Below are 15219 nucleotides of genomic sequence, written 5' to 3'. Positions count from 1 at the left end.
AAATATAAAAAAATAAACATGAATGCATTCACTAACTGTAAGTCACTCTGGATAAGAGCGTCTGCTAAATGACTAAAATGTAAATGTATATGCCACTACACTGAATACATCGTTTCTAGATTTCCTTGGCATATTAGCTCACGATGTGTTACTTTTGAATAGTTCATATGTTATTATTGTGTAAGTACCATTTTACCATGACATGTAGGCCTAAGTAAACACCTGGCCATTTCTGTCCTTAAAGTAGTCCTTCCACTTTTCCTTAACAGGCTGAAGTTGAAAAGGCCATTAATAAACGTCTGCCTGAATCCATACTCTGTAATGGGCAAGAGAATACAGACCAAGTGGAACCTGAAGAACTGACCCAAACATAACACAAACTATGTAATGATGATGTAACTGACTGTACTGACCAAAAAGTATATGTAAATGTAACTATGTTGTTTTTCTCTGCAGTTTCAGGCACTTTACTTATTCTACTGACAGTGAAATTATAAAGGACCGTGTATTTCAGAGCTACAGGGTAATGCCTAAAGCTTGTAACAACATTCTAGAACATCTCTGGTATGACAAGCCTGTAACAACATTCTAGAACATCTCTGGTATGACAAGCCTGTAACAACATTCTAGAACATCTCTGGTATGACAAGCCTGTAACAACATTCTAGAACATCTCTAAGCCTGTAACAACATTCTAGAACATCTCTAAACCTGTAACAACATTCTAGAACATCTCTGATATGACAAGCCTGTAACAACATTCTAGAACATCTCTAACCCTGTAACAACATCCTAGAACATCTCTGGTAAGACCTGATAAATGAATATCTTTCAACAGATACTATAAGACTTCCTCCATGTACAGGTTTCACCAGGGGAACGGATCTCCCAATCAGGTGCTCTGATGTGGAACAAACTGAATACAAAAGGCAGACAAACCATATAAAACTGGATTTGTTTGCAGCAGCCTTGCCTTAAAGGTCATTGGTTAGCTTTTGGGATCCGTTATTAGTTTAGACTAAGTAAATTAAAACTATAATTATTTCACAGGATTTTTGTACCTTAATTTAGTTCTTGTTGGTTTGTTTTCCATGTGTAGCATAATAGAAGTGTTTTATCATATGTAAAACCGTTAACCCTAGATCTGGTCTTGGACCAGATCTGTCATAATGCATAGAAATTATTTTATCTCAATGAGCTAAACTTGATATATGAAGCCCATTGTATTTATTTGAATACAAATATTGATTAAACTATTGGACATCAGTTCAGTCCTTGACTAAATCAAACTACTGCACACTGTAACTGGACCTTCAGCCAGGGGACAGTTGTAGAAAACACTGGTATCTCAACATCATATCCACAATAAGCCCTTATGAGCTTTAATGATCTGAAGGTCATGACTCCATGGTTTGACAGGTACTTTCTCATTTCACCCTCTCTGGGAGTTATCATACCTCTCCACATGTTGTCACATGCCACAACCCAAATGGGATGTTTGAATTCCCCTAAATCTAAAGTATTTGCCATGGTGCCACCCACTCACATCACTCTATATAAAACAATAACAGCCACAGAAACTGACCATGCCCCCTCCCTCCCCTCCCTCCCTCCCTCCCTCCCTCCCTCCCTCCCTCCCTCCCTCCGTCTCCCTCCCTGCCTCCATCTCCCTCCCTCCCTGCCTGCCTCCGTCTCCCTCCCTCCCTCCCTCCGTCTCTCTCCCTGCCTCCATCTCCCTCCCCCCTCCCTGCATGCCTCCGTCTCCCTCCCTCCCTCCGTCTCCCTCCCTGCCTCCATCTCCCTCCCTCCCTGCCTGCCTCCATCTCCCTCCCTCCCTGCCTGCCTCCGTCTCCCTCCAGCCCTGCCTCCCTCACTGGTTTTGACAGGTGTATTATTCTGTATAGGATTGTTTTACCTGTTGTCAACCGAGATATTGTCGTCACTCAGGTCAAACTGCTTCCAGTATCAAGGTAATTACGCCCCACACATGGACATTTATTTGTGTTAGCTGAGAAAGCTATTATGTTGAACAAGAATAGAAATGCAACATGCAACAATTTCTACAGTTACAGTTCATATTGTGGTATCCCGGGAGGTCTACCCCAGGGGTTGGCGACAGACGAGAGGGATGTGCCGCGACGTTGCCTCCCTCTGCTGGGAGTACACGCGCTGGGCACCCCGACGCTGATGGGCCAAGTAGAGGTAATTAGGGGAGAGTGCCAGCCAGCCGTGCAGGCCACATAAAGGAAGCACCGTGGCACACCGCGAGGAGGACAAAGAGAGAGGCAAGGAGTGAGCCTACGAAGGGGAACCGAGCTCCCGGAGGCACGGAGCCGAGTGTGACAAGAAGTACAGAGCCAACCCCTGAATTATTTAGTTGTTATCTTTATTTCCGTTGCCTAGTGAAGTTGTGTTTTTCTGACTAGAACCTCCCTGTCTCTGTGTCCATCTCTGCACGCTCAACCCAACATCCCACGGTTTACCACAATATAAGGAAATCGGTCAATTGAAATAAATTCATTAGGACCTAAACTAGGGATTTCACATGACTGGAAATACAGATATGCATCTGCAGGTCACAGATATCTTTAATAGGGGCGTGGATCAGAAAACCAGTCAGTATCTGGTGTGACCACCATTTGCCTCATGCAGCGCGACACATCTCCTTGGCACAGAGTTGATAAGGCTGTTGATTGTGGCCTGTGGAATGTTGTCCCACTCCTCTTCAATGGATGTTTTGAAGTTGCTGGATATTGGCGGGAACTGGAACACGCTGTCGTACACGTCAATCCAGAGCATCCCAAACGTGCTCAATGGGTGACATGTCTGGTGAGTATGCAGGCCATGGAAGAACTGGGACATTTTCAGCTTCCAGGAATTGTGTACAGATCCTTGTGACATGGGGCCGTGCATTATCATGCTGAAACATGAGGTGATGGCAGGGGATGAATGACACGACAATGGGCCTTGGGATCTCATCTCGGTATCTCTGTACATTCAAAATGACATTGATAAAATGCAATTGTGTTCGTTGTCTGTAGCTTATGCCTGCCCATACCATAACCCCACCGCCACCATGGGGCACTCTGTTCACAACGTTGACATCAGCAAACCGCTCGCCCACACGACGCCTGACATCTGCCCGGTACAGTTGAAACCGGGATTCATCTGTGAAGAGCACACTTCTCCAGCGTGCCAGTGGCCATCGAAGGTGAGCATTTGCCCACTGAAGTCGGTTACAACGCCAAACTGCAGTCTGGTCAAGACCCTGGTGAGGACAACGAGCACGCTGATGAGCTTCCCTGAGACGGTTTCTGACAGTTTGTGCAGAAATTACTCAGTTGTGCAAACCCACAGTTTCATCAGCTGTCCAATGGCTGGTCTCAGACGACCCCGCAGGTGAAGAAGCCGGATGTGGAGGTCCTGGGCTGGCGTGGTTACACGTGGTCTGCTGTTGTGTGGCCTGTTGGATGTACTGCCAAATTCTCTAAAACGACGTTGGAGGAGGCTTAAGGTAGAGAAATGAACATTCAATTCTCTGGCAACAGCTCTGGTGGACATTCCTGCAGCCAGAATGCTAATTGCACGCTCCCTCAAAACTTGAGACATCTGTGGCATTGTGTTGTGTGACAAAACTGCACATTTTAGTGGCCTTTTATTGTCCCCAGCACAAGGTTGGGCGGCAGGTATCTTAGTGGTTAAGTGCGTTGTGCCGGTAACCAAAAGGTTGCTGGTTCTAATCCCCGAGCCGACTAGGTGAAAAATCTGTCGATGTGCCCTTGAGCAAGGCACTTAACCCTAATTGCTCCTGTATGTCGCTCTGGATAAGAGCGTCTGCAAAAAAAATGACTTTAAAAAAAGTGACTTTAAGGTTCACCTGTGTAATTGTTTTTTATTTTTTATTTTTTTATTTAACTAGGCAAGTCACTTAAGAACAAATTATTATTTACAATGACGGCCTACCAAAAGGGAAAGGGCCTCCTACGGGGACAGGGGCTGGGATTAAAAAGAAAGAAAGAAAGAAAATATAGGACAAAACACACATCATGACAAGAGAGACACCACAACACTACATAAAGAGAGACCTAAGACAACAACATAGCATGGCAGCAACACATGACAACACAGCATGGTAGCAACACAACATGGCAGCAGCACAACATGGTAACAGCACAAAACATGCTACAAACATTGTTAGGCAGAGACAACAGCACAAAGGGCAAGAAGGTAGAGACAACAATACATCACGCGAAGCAGCCATGAATGAGTCTTTGAATGAAGAGATGGAGATAAAACTGTCCAGCTTGAGTGTTTTTATTCAGCTCGTTCCAGTCGCTAGCTGCAGCGAACTGAAAAGAGGAGCGACCCAGGGATGTGTGTGCTTTGGGGACCTTTAACAGAATGTGACTGGCAGAACGGGTGTTGTATGTGGAGGATGAGAGCTGCAGTAAGTATCTCAGATAGGGGGGCGTGAGGCCTAAGAGGGTTTTATAAATAAGCTTCAACCAGTGGGTCGTGCGACGGATTTACAGAGATGACCAGTTTACAGAGGAGTATAGAGTGCAATGATGTGTCCTATAAGGAGCATTGGTGGCAAATCTGATGGCCGAATGGCAAAGAACATCTAGCCGCTCGAGAGCACGCTTACCTACCGATCTACAAATTATGTCTCCGTAATCTAGCATAGGTAGGATGGTCATCTGAATCAGGGTAACGATCATGCTGTTTAAACAGCTTCTTGATATGCCACACCTGTCAGGTGGATGGATGATGTTGGCAAAGGAGAAATGCTCACTAACAAGGATGTAAACAAATGTGTGCACAAATAAGCTTTTTGTGTGTATGAAAAATGTCTGGGATCTTTTATTTCAGCTCATGAAACATGGGACCAACACTTTTATTTTTATTATTTTTTATGTTTTCATTTTTTTTCTTTTTTTGGGGGGGGGGGATGGATCAGCTTAATATTGCAGATAGATTGTAACTTCTATCAATGTAATTGTCTGCATCACTTCCAATCCCCCATGTTTTTTATATATATACTCCCCTTTATTACTTTTCAACCCCACCATCCTTTCCCTACTTGGAGTAAATTAGTGAACAACAATGCCCAGGCCTCTACTTCCGGTCTATACTTACTATCTACACCTTATGGACACAGTTAATTTTACAATAATTCTATTATATATATATATATATATATATATATATATATATATATATATATTTATTTGTTTATTTATTTTTGCTCCTGAACTTCTTCTACCCTCAACCTCTCCGATCATTTTCATGATGTCCATCCGGTTTGCTTCTATATGCCATATCTTTCTAACTGTGCTCTTTCCCAAAAGCTCCCAACATACAACCTATATACTTATTATGGACACAGTATGCTTACATTATTAGCTATCTTTGTTATTATTTGTTGTTATTTGTTATTAGTCCCATCCTTCAACTCTATTCAATACCTCCCATCTATCTCTTAACACCATCCATATAGGATTTATATTTGCCATATATATTTCAACCGTACTGTGATGTTTTACAAAAGTAGGAAACCGATTCTAGATTTAACTTTGGATTGGAGATTCTTAATGTGAGTCTGGAAGGAGAGTTTACAGTCTAACCAGACACCTAGATATTTGTAGTTGTCCACATACTCTAGGTCAGACCCGTCGAGAGTAGTGATTCTAGTCGGGTGGGCGGGTGCAAGCAGCGTTCGGTTGAAGAGCATGCATATAGTTTTACTAGTGTTTAAGAGCAGTTGGAGGCTACTGAAGGAGTGTTGTATGGAATTGAAGCTCGTTTGGAGGTTTGTTAACACAGTGTCCAATGAAGGGCCAGATGTATACAAAATGGTGTCGTCTGCGTAGAGGTGGATCTGAGAGTCACCAGCAGCAAGAGCGACGTCATTGATATACACAGAGAAAAGAGTCTGCCCAAGAATTGAACCCTGTGGCACCCCCATAGAGATAGAGGTATACCTCGACTGGTATGCCATCCAACCCTGGAGTTTTCCCAGACTTAAAGTCTTTAATTGCATCCAGAAGTTCCTCCTCTGTAATTTCACCTTCACATGAGTCTTTCTGTGTGGCTGTTAATTTGACATTATCAATAGAAAAAACATCTCTACAATTAGCTTCAGTTAGAGGAGATGGAGGCGACTGAAAAGAAAACATATGCTTAAAGTACTTTGTTTCTTCCTTCAAAATATCATTTGGTGAATTATGGGTGACACCGTCAATTGTAACAAGTTTCATTAAGTTATTTTTGGTAGCATTCCTATGTTGAAGATTAAAAAAGAATGTTGTGCATTTTTCCCCATATTCCATCCAGTTTGCTTTATTTTTTATAATATATTACACTTGATCTTTCTTGAATAAGTTTCTCCATTTCTTTTTGTTTTTCCTCATTTATTCCTCATTTATTCTGAACCTCTATGTTACAGTTTTTATTGCCATCTATCTGTTCTGTTAGACTTTCTATTTCCTTTCTTAGTATAAACTCTTTTGACCTAAATTGCTTTTGTTTTCGAGATGAGTACTGAATTGCATGGCCTCTAAAGGCACATTTAAAGGTGTCCCATACAATAAGGGGATTCGCTGTACCTATGTTATGTTGGAAAAAGACCGTTATAAATTCCTTTGTTATAAATTCCTACATGTTGTGTTTATATTTATATTCAGCGTAGTTCTTACATCTGGTGGCAATATGTTAGCGCCCTCTGCTGGCTGTTAAGGGTAATGGTCATCTGTATTGCGCAATGCTTTTATCAAGCGCAACAGGGTACAGTTGTCACATGCTCATCTCTTAACATTGAACAGCCGGGATCAGTATGGTGTCTAATCCGATTCAAAAGTCGAAAAAGAAACGAGAGAGAAGAAAATGGTCGAGCGAGCAGATAATGAGTGCACAGGCCAGTCAAGAGCACAAATTCAACTTGAACGCTTGCAAGTGAAGAATGCAAGATGGCGTAGCAGTGCGGTCGTGTTCTTTGTTGTGTGTCCGTGTAAATAGCCTGTTTTGTATTTTTTTGTATTTTTTTGTACTTATTTCCCTATTACACTTTTCATCCTTCTACTAAATATACTTTCCTGCAACCCGCCTCACTCATTGTGGAACGGATTCTATTATTGACTTACCTTTTATCTAGAATCTCCAGTTGAAACTAGCTAGCCAGCTAACTAGCTACTTGCTATTAGCCACCGTTAGCGGTTTTCACCCAGAACATCGGATTTTCTGCCGGAATAACTGAAACACTGGACATTAACACCGGATCGCAACTAGCTAGCCGCAACCGGATGGATGTTGCTGTTGGCTAATCACCGCTGCCCCCGAAGCTAGCACCAGTTAGCCTCGAGGTAGCCTCGAGCCAGGCCCACATCCCGGCTATCTACCTCTCTGTCTACCGGACGGGAGTAGCCAACTAACTAGCTACTTGCTATTAGCCACCGTTAGCGGTTTTTCACCATTGTCCGTGGCCTGCACTACCTACCAGCCAGCTCTAGCCTGGACTATTATCTGCCAGTCTGCACTGTCTGCACAGCGCGCTATCAACCCAGAACATATCGGTTTTTCTGCCGGAGTCACTGAATCACTGGAACTTTAATACCGGATCATCGCAACTAGCTAGCTGCAACTAAATGGATGTAGTTGTTGGCTAATCAGCCCTGAGCCAGGCCCATCTCCCAGCTATCTACCTCTCTGTCAACCGAAACGGGACCTCCTAGTGTTGACACAGAGCCCCGCCGATCCAACACGACTGGTCTGCCGACGAAATCTTCTGATGTGGTTTCAACAGGCTTCCCGTTACGACGTCGACCACGAACATCCATCTGCAAGCCCCGGCCCGCTAGCACATGCAAGCCATGGCCTCTTGCTCGCCAGTGCTGTAGAAGCCCCGAACTACGTCCGAACTCTCCTATTGCTGTTCACCGGACCTTATGATAACACAGCTATACAGCTGATGCCCGCTGGACTGTTCCTTTATACGGTACCGCATCCTGTTTATGTTTAGCCTCAGCCCAAACTTTGTCGCCATTACCAGCTGTTGCCTTAGCTCTCTCGAATAACACCTGTGATTGCGTTATGCCTCTCTCCCATGTCAACATGCCTTGCTTATTGCTGTTTCGGTTATTTCTTATTGTACTATTTCACTGTAGATCCCCCAGCCCAGCTCAATCTGCCTTAGATAGCTCTTTTGTCCCACCCCCCATACACGCGGAGACCGACTCAATCGGTGCCTCCAGTGATGCTATCTCTTTCATCGTTACCCAACGCTTAGGTTTACCTCCACTGTACTCATATCCTTCCATATCCTTGTCTGTACATAATGCCCTGAATCTATTCTACAACGCCCGGAAATCTGCCCCTTTTTTTCTCTGTACCCAACGCACTAGAAGACCAGTTCTTAAAGCCTTTAGCCGTATCCTTATTCTATTCCTCCTCTGTTCCTCTGGTGATGTAGAGGTTAACCCAGGCCCTGTAGCCCCCAGTATCACTCCTACTCCCCAGGCGTTATCATTTGTTGACTTCTGTAACCGTAAAAGCCTTGGTTTCTTGCACATTAACATCCGAAGCCTCCTCCCTAAGTTTGAGTTATTCACTCCGTTAGCACACTCCGCCAACCCTGATGTTCTAGCAGTGTCTGAATCCTGGTTTAGGAAGGCCACCAAGAATTCAGAAATGTCCATCCCCAACTACAACATTTTCCGTCTCGATAGAACTGCCAAAGGGGGTGGGGTTGCAATCTACTGTAGAGATAGCCTGCAGAGCTCTATCGTACTATCCAGGTCTGTGCCCAAACAGTTTGAGCTTCTACTTCTAAAAATCCACCTTTCCAGAAATAAGTCTCTCACTGTTGCCGCTTGCTACAGACCCCCCTCAGCCCGAGCTGTGCCCAAACAAACATCCTGTGGCGTACTGCATTAGCATCGAACAGCCCCCGCGATATGCAACTTTTCAGGGAAGTCAGGAACCAATATATACAATCAGTTAGGAAAGCAAAGGCTAGCTTTTTAAAACAGAAATTTGCATCCTGTAGCACTAACTCCAAAAAGTTATGTGAACATATGTGAACTGATTGCCCCCCATCTATCTTCAGAGTTCGTACTGCTTGGTCACCTAAACTGGGATATGCTTAACACCCCGGCCAACCTACAATCTAAACTAGATGCCCTCAATCTCACACAAATTATCAACGAACCTACCAGGTACATCCCTAAATCTGTAAACATGAGCACCCTCATAGATATCATCCTGACAAATTTACCCTCTAAATACACCTCCGCTGTCTTCAACCAGGATCTCAGCGATCACTGCCTTATTGCCTGCCTCCGTAATGGGTCCGCGGTCAAACGACCACCCCTCATCACTGTCAAACGCTCCCTAAAACACTTTAGCAAGCAGGCTTTTCTAATTGACCTGGCCAGGGTATCCTGGATGGATATTGACCTCATTCCGTCAGTAGAGGATGCCTGGTTGTTCTTTAAAAGTGCTTTCCTCTCAATCTTAAATAAGCATGCCCCATTCAAAAAAGTCAGAACTAAGAACATATAGCCCCTGGTTCTCCTTAGACTTGACTGCCCTTGACCAGCACAAAAACATCCTGTGGCGTACTGCATTAGCATCGAACAGCCCCCGCGATATGCAACTTTTCAGGGAAGTCAGGAACCAATATATACAATCAGTTAGGAAAGCAAAGGCTAGCTTTTTCAAACAGAAATTTGCATCCTGTAGCACTAACTCCAAAAAGTTATGGGACACTGTAAAGTCCATGGAAAATAAGAGCACTTCCTCCCAACTGCCCACTGCACTGAGGCTAGGAAACACTGTCACCACCGATAAATCTACAATAATCGAGAATTTCAACAAGCATTTTGCTACGGCTGGCCATGCTTTCCACCTGGCTACCACTACCCTGGCCACCAGCTCTGCACCCCCGCTGCAACTTGCCCATGCCCCCCTCGCTTCTCCTTCACACAAATTCAGACAGCTGATGTTCTGAAAGAGCTGAAAAATCTGGACCCCTACAAATCAGCTGGGCTAGACAATCTGGACATTTTCTTTCTAAAATTAGCCGCCAAAATTATCGCAACCCCTATTACTAGCCTGTTCAACCTCTCTTTCTTAACGTCTGAGATCCCCAGAGATTGGAATACTGCCACGGTCATCCCCCGCTTCAAAGGGGGTGACACTCTAGATCCAAACTGTTACAGACCTATATCCACTGGTCATCCCCAAAGCCAACACCTCCTTTGGCCGCCATTCCTTCCAGTTCTCTGCTGCCAATGACTGGAACGAACTGCAAAAATCTCTGAAGCTGGAGACTCTTATCTCCCTCACTAACTTTAAGCGTCAGTTGTCAGAGCAGCTTACCGATCACTGCACCTGTACACAGCCCATCTGAAATTAGCCCACCCAACTACCTCATCCCCATATTGTTATTTATTTTGCTAATTTGCACCCCAGTATCTCTATTTGCACATCATCTTTTGCACATTTATTATTCCAGTGTTAATTACGAAATTGTAACTATTTTTGCACAATGGCCTATTTATTTATTGCCTTACCTCCATAACTTACAACATTCGCACCCACTGTATATATATATTTTCTGTTGTATTTTTGACTTTATGTTTTGTTTACCCCATATGTAACTCTGTGTTGTTGTTTTTAATCGCACTGCTTTGCTTTATCTTGGCCAGGTCGCAGTTGTAAATGAGAACTTGTTCTCAAATGGCTTACCTGGTTAAATAAAGGTGAAATAAAAAATAAAAAATTTAAAAAGTGTGACTTTGAGCGAGCAGAACATCATTGTCACTGATCAAAAAGAAAAATGTCTTAAACAGTACATATAGAACTGTAATAAAAATAAACGTGATTCAAACTTATAAAAAAAATATTTGAACACATTAAATTGTCCACCAGCAATAGTCACTTGTCCTTGTGAAGTTTTCGCTCTCTATTTCTCAAATTGGTCTCTTTCAAGTCTTGATATCTTTGGGTTTGGATATCCTGATGGGGGGCGTGCTTAAAGGCGGGTGTGTGTCTACAAACTTTAGATTGGTCACTTCACTGGAGTGATGGACGAACTAAAAAATTCCTGCCATTGGCCAGTCCAGTGTTGTGATTGCCTATTACGAGCCTTCTGTTTGCGACGTCAGTGTGCCAACTTATCGACTTTGTCGCTATATTTAGTGAGTATTCGGACCCCTCTAGCGACACATTTTCAAAAAAGCGACTAGCGACAAATGTAGCGACATTTTGTCTGGTGTTATTGGAGACTTTTGGAGACTCTGACGTGAAAGCACGTATCGTTCTTACTCTTCTCAACGAGCAGCGGGTGCTGCCGTGGGCCACACCCTGGGCCCCACCCTGTGGGCCCCACCCCCGTCCCAAAGCACTCACAGGGGGCCAAGTCCTCGCGCAGCAGTCCCTCCCAGCTGCAGTCAGAGCAGGAGATGTTCACTCCTCCGCGTCCAGACTGCAAATTAATCGTGCATGCAGGAAGCCGTCGCTGGCTGATCCCGCCCTGGCTGATCCCGTCCTGGCTGATCCCTCCCTGGCTGATCCCGCCCTGGCTGATCCCGCCCTGGCTGATCCCACCCTGGCTGATCCCGCCCTGGCTGATCCCACCCTGGCTGATCCAGCCCTGGCTGATCCCACCCTGGCTGATCCCTCCCTGGCTGATCCCGCCCTGGCTGATCCCACCCTGGCTGATCCCACCCTGGCTGATCCCGCCCTGGCTGATCCCACCCTGGGTGATCCCGTCCTGGCTGATCCCTCCCTGGCTGATCCCGCCCTGGCTGATCCCACCCTGGCTGATCCCGTCCTGGCTGATCCCTCCCTGGCTGATCCCTGGCTTACATTCAGGGCTGGATGTAAATGTAAAACATTTTTAAAAAACAAGAATCAACAGAAGAAAGTTCATTTGTAGTTCTAAACATATGTAGGGTGTTTTTTTACTCACTTTTTGTCTCTCCCACGACGTTATTCCTCTCTCCTACAGCATCCATCACAATTACATGCACATTGCCAATTATGCAGATTAGGCGATGACATCATTTAGCGACTTTTAGGACAGCCAATAGCTACTTTCCTTACTGAGGAGTTGGCAGCACTGGCTAGACAGTTTCTCAGTAAGTGCAGAACGACTTGGGAAACCCAGCAGTTTGATAACACATTTAATTGGAAAATATTTATAATAAGTGTACTATACCTTGAGTTGAGTGGACTCTACTAGCTAAAGTTAGCTAGCTTATTACTTGTTAGCCAGCAACGTTTATCTGTAAGACGAAAAGCACAGTCAGTTCTAACAAACACCATAAAACCAGTCCACTAATCGCAGGTAGGAGACAATATTTATGGTATGAATCCATAAGGATTCACACATACAGCACATTTTGAATTATTTGAAGACACAAAGGTGAGAATCTGCTACAGTTCATCCTTTACATAGACAGTCCCAAATAATAGAATGTAAACTGACATACGATAAACCAGCTAAACTCAGGTTAACATGTCAGAATCAGCTTCATTCACCAAATACATTTGCATGTACAGGAATTCAACTCTGAAATGGTGCTGCCACAACAAACAGAATTTACAGATGATAAACCGAATACACAGACAAAAAAATATATAGATGCAGAATTTCCACAGGTCCACATACAATATGAACTCTATAAGCTACATTATAAATGACGCATACAAAGAGATGTGCTCCTGAGTGGCGCAGTGGTCTAAGGCACTGCGCTAACTGTGCCACTAGAGATCCTGGTTTGAATCCAGGCTCTGTCGCAGCCGGCCGCGACCGGGAGACTCATGGGCGGCGCACAATTGGCCCAGGGTAGGGGAGGGAATGGCCGGCAGGGATGTAGCTCAGTTGATAGAGCATGGCGTTTGCAACGGCAGGGTTGTGGGTTTGATTCCCATGGGGGGCCAGTATAAAAAATATATATATATATGTATATATGTATTCGCTAACTGTAAGTCGCTCTGGATAAGAGCGTCTGCTAAATGACGTAAATGTAATGTGCAGAGAGTGTCACGCCCTGGCTCTGGGGACACTGTTATGTTGAGCCAGGGTGTGTAGATCTATGTGTTTTGTTTCTATGGGTGCTATTTCTATGTTGGCCAGAGTGGCTCCCAATCAGAGGCAACGAGTGTCAGTTGTTGCTGGTTGTCTCTGATTGGGAGCCATATTTAAACAGTCTGTTTTCTTTCGTGTGTGTGGGATCTTGTTTCTAGTTGGTTTGTGTTAGACCGTGAACTGTCACGTTATCGTTTTTGTTGTTTTTCGCTAAATAAAGAGTATGTTCGTCTGCAACGCTGCGCCTTGGTCCTCATCTCTTACCGACGATCGTGACAGAAGATCCCACCAAAACTGGACCAAGCAGCGTGTCCAGGAGCCATCGCCAGGGGAATCGCTAGCAGATCTCCGTGGCAACCTCGACTGGGTCAAGCCTAGTGAGGAGCAGAGAGGGTGGACTTGGGAACAGTGGCGGAAGAGCTTCGACTGGGTCAAGCCAAATGAGGAGCTGAATGGCGGGAGTTGGAAGCAGAAGAGCGAGAGTTGGGCGAGAACTATAGAGGCCTGGCCCACGGGGAAGAGAGACCCCCAGAATTTTTTTAGGGGGGGGCTCACGACGTCGGGGCAGCAGGAGGCCGCGATAGAGCGGTCCAGCGGGTTGGCAGAGGAGGCCGCCAGGTTACGGGGGCCACTGGTCAAAGAAGGGAAGGAAGGTGTAGAGGCACGGCGAGAGGTACTGGGGTGTGTTACCAGTCCGGTCCGGCCCGTTCCAGATCCCGGTGTAGGGCCAGTGGTGTGTGTCCCCAGTACGGTCCGGTCTGTTCCTGCTCCCCGCACCAAGTGTACGGTGCACGTCGCCAGCCCAGCCCGGCCTGTTCCTGCCCCTCGCACCAAGCCTACGGTGCGCGTCGCCAGCCCGGCCCGGCCTGCTCCTGCCCCTCGCACCAAGCCTATGGTGCGCGTCGCTAGCTCGGCCCGGCCTGTTCCTGCTCCCCGCACCAAGCCTATGGTGCGCTTCGCCAGCCCGGCCCGGCCTGTTCCTGCAACTCGCACCAAGCCAGGGGTGTGAGTCGTCAGCCCGGTCCAGCCCGTTCCTGCTCCACGCACCAAGCCAGGGGTGCGTATCGTCAGCCCGGTTCGGCCCGTTGCTGCTCCACGCACTAAGCCAGGGGTGCGCATCGTCAGCCCGGTCCGGTCCGTTCCTGCTCCACGCACCAAGCCAGGGGTGCGCATCGTCAGCCCGGTCCGGCCCGCTCCTGCTTCCCGCACCAAGCCTATGGTGCGCGTCGCCAGCCCGGTCCGGCCCGCTCCTGCTCCTCACACCAAGCCAGTGGTGTGCGTCGTCAGTCCAGCACGGCCCGTGCCTGTTCTCCACACCAAGCCAGTGGTGGGCGTCGTCAGTCCGGCACGGCCCGTGCCTGTTCCACTGGTGCCTGGTTCGGCACCGGTCAGATGCCTTACGCCGGAGCTAGAGCAATCCGCTCCATCAGTGTGCAGTCCAGCTCTGGCCAGCGGGGCCAGACCGGACCAGGGGTACTTTGGGGGGTTGGAGAGGGAGCGTGGAGAGGGAGCGGGGATCAGGCCCGGAGCCGGATCCGCCGCCTAGGCGGAGTGCCCACCCGGTCCCTCCCCTGTGGTATTTGGTTGACGCGGTCGGAGTCCGCGCCTTTAGGGGGGGGGTACTGTCACGCCCTGGCTCTGGGGACACTGTTATGTTGAGCCAGGGTGTGTAGATCTATGTGTTTTGTTTCTATGGTGTAAATTCTATGGGTGCTATTTCTATGTTGGCCAGAGTGGCTCCCAATCAGAGGCAACGAGTGTCAGTTGTTGCTGGTTGTCTCTGATTGGGAGCCATATTTAAACAGTCTGTTTTCTTTCGTGTGTGTGGGATCTTGTTTCTAGTTGGTTTGTGTTAGACCGTGAACTGTCACGTTATCGTTTTTGTTGTTTTTCGCTAAATAAAGAGTATGTTCGTCTGCAACGCTGCGCCTTGGTCCTCATCTCTTACCGACGATCGTGACAGAGAGTACACACAGCATTCAAAGGAGGACTGGGGACAAAACAACTCCATGCATTCACCGAACATTGCACTAAGGACAACACAACACCATGCATTCACCAAACATTGCACTAAGGACAACACAACTCCATGCATTCACCGAACATTGCACTAAGGACAACACAAC

This window comes from Coregonus lavaretus (assembly GCF_964263955.1).
Source record: "Coregonus lavaretus genome assembly, chromosome: 14".
Lineage (NCBI taxonomy): Eukaryota > Metazoa > Chordata > Actinopteri > Salmoniformes > Salmonidae > Coregonus > Coregonus lavaretus.
The sequence above is the reverse complement of the archived record's forward strand: the minus strand, read 5'-3'. Positions refer to the sequence as shown.